Source organism: Neomonachus schauinslandi, chromosome 4, assembly GCF_002201575.2.
Source record: "Neomonachus schauinslandi chromosome 4, ASM220157v2, whole genome shotgun sequence".
In the NCBI taxonomy this organism is placed as follows: domain Eukaryota; kingdom Metazoa; phylum Chordata; class Mammalia; order Carnivora; family Phocidae; genus Neomonachus; species Neomonachus schauinslandi.
The window spans coordinates 148,691,114-148,698,013 of NC_058406.1; the positions used below are offsets into that span (position 1 = coordinate 148,691,114).

The 6,900-nt window shown below is 41.6% G+C and overlaps 1 pseudogene; it reads left to right on the forward strand.

The window, feature by feature from the left end:
* Window positions 1-5,516: 5,516 nt before the first annotated feature.
* On the forward strand, window positions 5,517-5,592 carry LOC123324811 (annotated as a pseudogene).
* Window positions 5,593-6,900: the final 1,308 nt, after the last annotated feature.

Below are 6,900 nucleotides of genomic sequence, written 5' to 3' on the forward strand. Positions count from 1 at the left end.
CCTCCCTTCCCCGTGGTCCTCCGCTCTATTCCTTATGTTCCACATATGAGTGAAACCATACGATAACTGTCTTTCTCTGCTTGACTTATTTCACTTAGCATAATCCCCTCCAATTCCATCCATGTTGATGCAAATGATGCAAAGGCAAATGGTACAAATTCATCCTTTCTGATGGCTGAGTAATATTCCATTGTATATATGGACCACATCTTCTTTATCCATTCATCTGTTGAAGGGCATCTTGGTTCCTTCCACATTTTGGCTACTGTGGACATTGCTGTTATGAACCTGGGGGTGCATGTGCCCCTTCCTTTTAATACATCTGTATCTTTGGAGTAAATACCTAGTAGTGCAATTGCTGGGTCATAGGGTTTGGGATTGTAGGGTTTTGCTTTGTTTCCCTTTCCTTTGGAGATGTGTCTTGAAAGAAGTTGCTGTGGCCAAGGTCGAAGAGGTTGCTGCCAGTGTTCTCCTCTAGGATTTTGATGGATTCCTGTCTCACATTGAGGTCTTTCATCCATTTTGAGTTTATCTTTGCGTATGGTGTAAGAGAATGGTCTAGTTTCATTCTTCTGCATGTGGTTGTCCAGTTTTCCCAGCACCATTTATTGAAGAGACTGTCTTTTTTCCATTGGATGTTCTTTCCTGCTTTGTTGAAGATTAGTTGACCATAGAGTTGAGGGTCCATTTCCAGGGTCTTTACTCTGTTCCATTGATCTATGTGTCTGTTTTTGTGCGAATAGGGCAACTTCCACTTTCCTTCATCTCTCCAGAAGAATCTCCTCTCTCTCTTCCATTATCTCTACTAAATTTTAAGGACGAACAGTTTGAGTCATATATCCATTCAAAAGTCAATCACATCGTCAGGAAGATGGCATACTCTGAGTGGTTATTCTGGTTCTGGCAGGGGCTGGGCACAACTATATCAGAATCATATGGAAAGGATCCCTAGAAGGGCAGCAAAATGCTATCATCAGAAAAAGGGAGAATGGATGCATGGTGGGCAAAACCATGCATCCATTACAGACACCTATACCAAAACCAGGGAGTGGACACATTTTACATGTCCCAGACAGCTGTTATCCTGGAATATTCTGAGTGCTAGATTATCCCTAATATGCAGGAGAATGATTCTAGAAGGCAGGTCTGAGGACTTTTTTTTTTTTTTTTTTTTTTAAGTAGGCTCCATGCCCAGCGCAGAGCCCGAAGTAGGGCTTGAACTCAAGATCTTGAACTGAGATCAAGCCCTGAGCTGAGGGGCGCCTGGGTGGCTCGGTCATTAGGTATCTGCCTTCAACACAGGTCATGATCCCAGGGTCCTGGGACCGAGCCCCACATCAGGCTCCCTGCTCAGTGGGAAGCCTGCTTCTCCCTCTCCCACTCCCCTTGCCTGTGTTCCCTCTCTTGCTGTCTCTCTTTCTGTCAAATAAATAAATAAAATCTTTGGGAAAAAAAAAAAAAAGACCTGAGCTGAGATCAAGAGTTGGACGCTTAAGCAACTGAGCCACTCAGGGACCCCTGGGCTGAGGATTCTATAAGACATCCTAGAATTTCTTGCTGTGGCACTGGCCTCCTTCTGAGTCAGGCCCTGTTAAACCAGTGTCCTGCTACTTTTGCTTGTCATTTTAGTGTTCCCCTAAGAGATCAGTAATCAATTAGTTTGACCATAGCACATGTAGTAGGCAAAGTACATTCAAGGTCAGTCAAGCAAAGAAATGAATCTTCAGGTCTCTGGTGAGATGTTTCCTACCATAGAGGCTTAGTGACTGTTTCTGCTTTTAGTAGAAAATCTTATAATCTATTCCAAAATATGGAGGAAATGTTGGCTTGTTTCTCAGTGCATTTCCTCCCTTTCTTCTGCCCATCCATCCATCCATCCATCCCTCCATCTATCCAACCATCCATCCATTTATCCATCTCTCTATCTTCTATCATCCATGACACTTATATAGCACTCATTATGTGTCAGGCACCATTCTAATATGCTTTTTACAAATATCAGCTCCTTTGTTCCACATAATTATCATATCCTAACAGTACCCTTTGTGTCCCAGTTGAGGAGAGGTTTTCTTCTTCAGGCTTATGAAAGTCCACAAGTTGATCCTGAAGATTTGGAAAGTCAAAGTAATCAAAAATTAAAACTAACAAAGAGAAACTTAACTCAGAACAAATCAAGATTTCCCTCATCTCTCACAAAAAAAGAAGAAAATGTTAAATAAGTATTCATTGAAGTATTTAGTGTCTGGGTCTTTTGAAAATCATACTTTAAGTGTCTGGATACCTTATGGTGATATATAAATGGAATTTAATCACAATCATTAAGGGTCTTCTGTGTACTAGATGCTATGCTAAAAAATATACTTACTTGTTTGTCCTTAGTGAATGAGACAGTTCCTGCTCTCATGAAACTTACTGTCTAAAGAATAATAGTCAAATGCGGCAGAGGTTGATAATTATCTCCCTGTTTATTCCATCCTCCTTCCTATTAGTAATAGAATCCCCAAAAGTTTTAGCTGTGCATATGGCTGCCAAGCTGGAAACTAATTTCCCCAGCAACTTTGTGACTAGATTTGGCCATGAAATTATATTTTGGCCTATCAGGTGTGAGCAGAAGTAATGTATGCAACTCCCATGTTACATTGTTTAAAGAATCTCTATTTTAACTTCTTTGTTTCCCTTTCTATAGACTGGAATGTGCAGATATGGTGCTGGGGTCCAGCTTCAACCACGGGATAAGAACCATACATTAGCAGCCTATCTCAACAGGGTTCCTGTAAGGGAATTAAGTCTTACAGAAAATGACTTAAGTAACTCTTATCTCCATTATTCCAAGGATGGTACAAAGCTATACTATTCTAGATACATAGGGGAAAAGTTAATTCATTAACACATGGATGCTTTAAAGCATTAAAACCTAATTCTTTTGTGAAAACTCCATTGGGAAGGGCTGCTTGAGGATGTTGGAGCAAAAAAACAAGAAGGAACCTGGATTCCTGGAAGTCCATAGGGACCACAGCCTCCAACCCATTCTAGACTGCCTGCCCATCTCTAGGCTATATGAAAGAGAAATTAATGTCAGTATTATTGGAACCACTATATTTTATGGTGTCTTTTATACAGCAGCTTAGCCTTTTGCCTATCTAGTTTATACCAACAGGATAAAGAGCATCATTGTGGGACTCGAGAGGCTTGGGTTCAAAGAGCTGTGTTATGTTGAACCAGTTTGTCTCAATCTGAGAAGATAAATAAGAGCACTTTGGGTATTGTCTTTGGCGCAATTCTTCAGCCAAGGGAGGCCATCTGGACAGGGCAGCAGCTGCAGACTCAGGGAGAACAACTCTAAAGCAATGCCAGGAGGTGCTTTTTCCATTTGCGTCCTTCCTGCCCAGCTTCATCTTGGACCCTTCTGGGGTAAATACCCCTCTTATTCATGAACCAAAAATTCAAGTTGCCAAAGAATGAAGTGGATATGTAAAAGAACTGTCAGACCAAACACATATTAGCAAATGGCTGGCCTTTCTTTTGGGAGATACATCTCTCCTCAAAGACAAATAGCTGGAGTTGCCAGCAGAGGGGTTGTTAATAGGCATCTTGGGGCACTCATTCTGGGTTTTGCTGGATTTTTGTTTCTCTTCAATATGGTGACTTTGCAGCACCAACGTCCAACTGTTGATCTCCCTCTACATAGTTTTTACTAATAGAGTCATGGCACACTGGATATAACTACCAGAGAGGTCCTAATTAGTACTGATGCTCAAAATGCACACCCATGGACATTATCACATGCAATACTTATAATCAGTTATAAGGTGAGAGAGGTATCAATCTAGATTTTGTAGATGAGAAAACAGATGTTTGAAGAATTTTAAATAACTCATGGAAAGCCATGGAGCTATTAAGTGACAGTCTGTCTGGCTCCACTATATATATATATATGGTAGATTGAATTGTTAACCTCACTTTTTCACCTCTCCCTGTATCTACACTCTTTAAAAGTGAGTTTGGAGTTCCTCTCATTAGAGGCTTATAATGTACTTCCCTGACTCTTGACTTTGGACTCAGCTATCTGACCTGCTTTGGCCAATGAAATGTGGGTAGATAGCACTGTGTGCCTGTTCTGAGCCTCAGTCTTAAGAGACATCACAGTTTCTGCCTGCACTTTGGGGCTTCTGCCATTGCCATGGGAAGGAGATGTCCTGGATAGTCAACTACACCAAGGAGGCTGAGAAGAAGCCTCACTCAGCAGTGCTTCCCCTTGAACCTGGGGCTCAGAATGAGCATACATGGAGCAAATCTGAGCCCACCCTACAGCAAGGAACTGAGCCCAGTTAGGTTTGTAGATTGAAGCAGAACAGCCAGCCAAGCTCAGCCTAGGACAGGCCTGGCCAACCTGCAGACATGTGAGCTAGAATAAATGAATATAGTTTTATGACACTGAGATGGTTTGTTATATATCAATAGCTGACTGAGATGATCTTTTAGAACACTTCTATAGCTACTATGGAAATATGATCGCATTGTCCTGAAATTGGGATTACAGGTACCATTATTTTGCTTATATAATTCCTTAATGGTTCCCTGTAGCATTTATGATAAACTCCACGCTCTAACTGACCTAGTCTTTGATCTGATCCTTGCCTGACTGTCCACAGCATCTCCTCCTCTACACACCCATTACATTGGTTCTCCACATCTGTCATGCTGTTTCACACCTCCACATCTTTGTGTACTCAGTTCCCTCTTCCTAGAATGTCTGGTTTCCTTCTCTGCCCAACTAATTCTAATCATTCTGTAGTATCCATTTCCTGTGCGGTTTGTTCTGTGCCTAGCATTGTGCCACAATTTCTACATTATGATGACTGTACCCACCTTCTTCTGACATTTAATCGCTGCTGCCTGGTCACTGTTACCTTGGGTCTGTATCACCCTTCTTAGGAACTTAGTTCTCTAGCAACACCTCCTACTTGGCCCACAGACGGCAGCTACTGCTGAGCTTCTCATGAGAGAGTGCCCCTCTCATCAGTGCATCCTGATTGCTGCAGTAAAGGGTTGGCTGGTGGGCTTTCTTGCCTTTGGTAATTTATCTTGTATATCTATCTGGTAATCTCTGGTATCTATTTGGTAATCTCTCTGGACTTTTGATCCATTCCTCCGCCACCTGCCTTGGCAACTCTGACATTTGTGTTTCCTTTAGTGTGGAGTATCACTTTCCCCCTATTCCTAAAAAGCTAATTTAGCTGCATATTAGTATCATCTCCTGAGGTCATTGTCAGGTATTAAATCCCGCGTCAGTGGAAAGTTGTTACCATATTGACAAACTCTCCCTTATTCATCTCTATGTTCCACCCTCCCTGATCCCACATTTGTAGGGACAGTCCCATATTTTCTGAACTCCTGCTGGTACATATTAGCCAGATCCTGCATCAGCTTTGGGTTACAATCCCTTATTCCCAGACAAAGTCCAGCACAGGCCACCCAGAGTCCTAATCTTTGCACAGCAGACCTGCCTAAGTTGAATCGCTTCTCGGCCTTTTGGCTAAGATCAAGTGTAGTATCTGCCTAAGTTGAGAATTTTACTGGCTTTGAAGCTTTCCTATAACGATTAAGAAGGTCATCAGCCTTTTCCGCTCTCCTGTGTAGGGGATGAAAGCCTCTTTATATGCTACCACAGGAATGGTCTGGCTTCCACACTTAGCTTTTGATTATACATTAATCACTCACGACCACTGTCTATTGCCTAAGCACAGCCACTCAATTCTAGTGTTCTTACAATTTCTTCCATATTTCTCTAATGCATCACACCCTCTTTTTGTGCTAAAAAAAATAAGGAAGTACTCAATGAACAAGACAACCTGCAAGGAAGGAAATTCTGGAAGAGGGCGAATAGCTGCGGGCTGGTTGTCAGCCAGCAGTACCCCCAGAAGTTGAGGGAGTAGCAAGAAAGAAAGGCACAGAGGCATGAAGCTCTGCGGTAGGGTGGAGGACTACAAGCAGTTTAGAATTGGAGTTAGAGCTGGAACCACATAGTGATTGGTAGTGCATGTCTTCTGAGAGTTAGTCTAGTTGTTATTCTACTGTAACAAGCAATCTTTGTGAAGTCAGGTAAGGCAGCTAGATTCCTGCTCACAATGGGGAAAAGCCAGATGCTCTCCTTTTGGGCTTCTCAATTACCCCCACCCCTTGTCACAGAAACAGGACAGAGAAGTATAGAATAGAGGCCCTAGCACAATGCTTACAGCTGAGGCTTTATTCCAACGCTTGGGGGAAATCTCTCAGCACCAGTCACTGGTGCTTCCCCATACTGCCATGTTCAAGGGTTCCTGCACCAGCCAGCCCTTCAGGGAGACAATGGCAATGACAGTGATTGCTCACTTCATCACCTCTTTCCTAAGGGGCAGAGGACACAGGCTGTAACTTCCATTTCTAGGAGTGTCACCATCCACTTTCCAGCGAGACTCAACTTTATTGAAGGATTTACTCTCACTTATCAGTCTGTTTGAGAAGGTAAATTTTTCAATGTAAAAGTAATACAAGTTATTTCTAGAAAAAAAATGGAAACTTCATACACAGAAAAAAGAAATAAACACATTCATCTCATCACACAAAGACAACCACTGTTGCATTTTGGTACATTTTATCCCATGTTTTTCATGATTATTTTTTACATGGTTATAATCACATGAAGCATTTTTCCTGCTTTACACTTTAATATTATAAAAGAAGCATTTTTTCCATTGTAATCCTTGTAAACATAATATGAAGAGGAATATTACACAGCAATGAATTATTGCCTACTTAATCATATCCTTGTTTACGGGAAGATATATGATATATATGACATATATTTATATAATTGAAATGCTGTAAATATGGCCTCTATTAAGCCTTTTAATTTAAAAT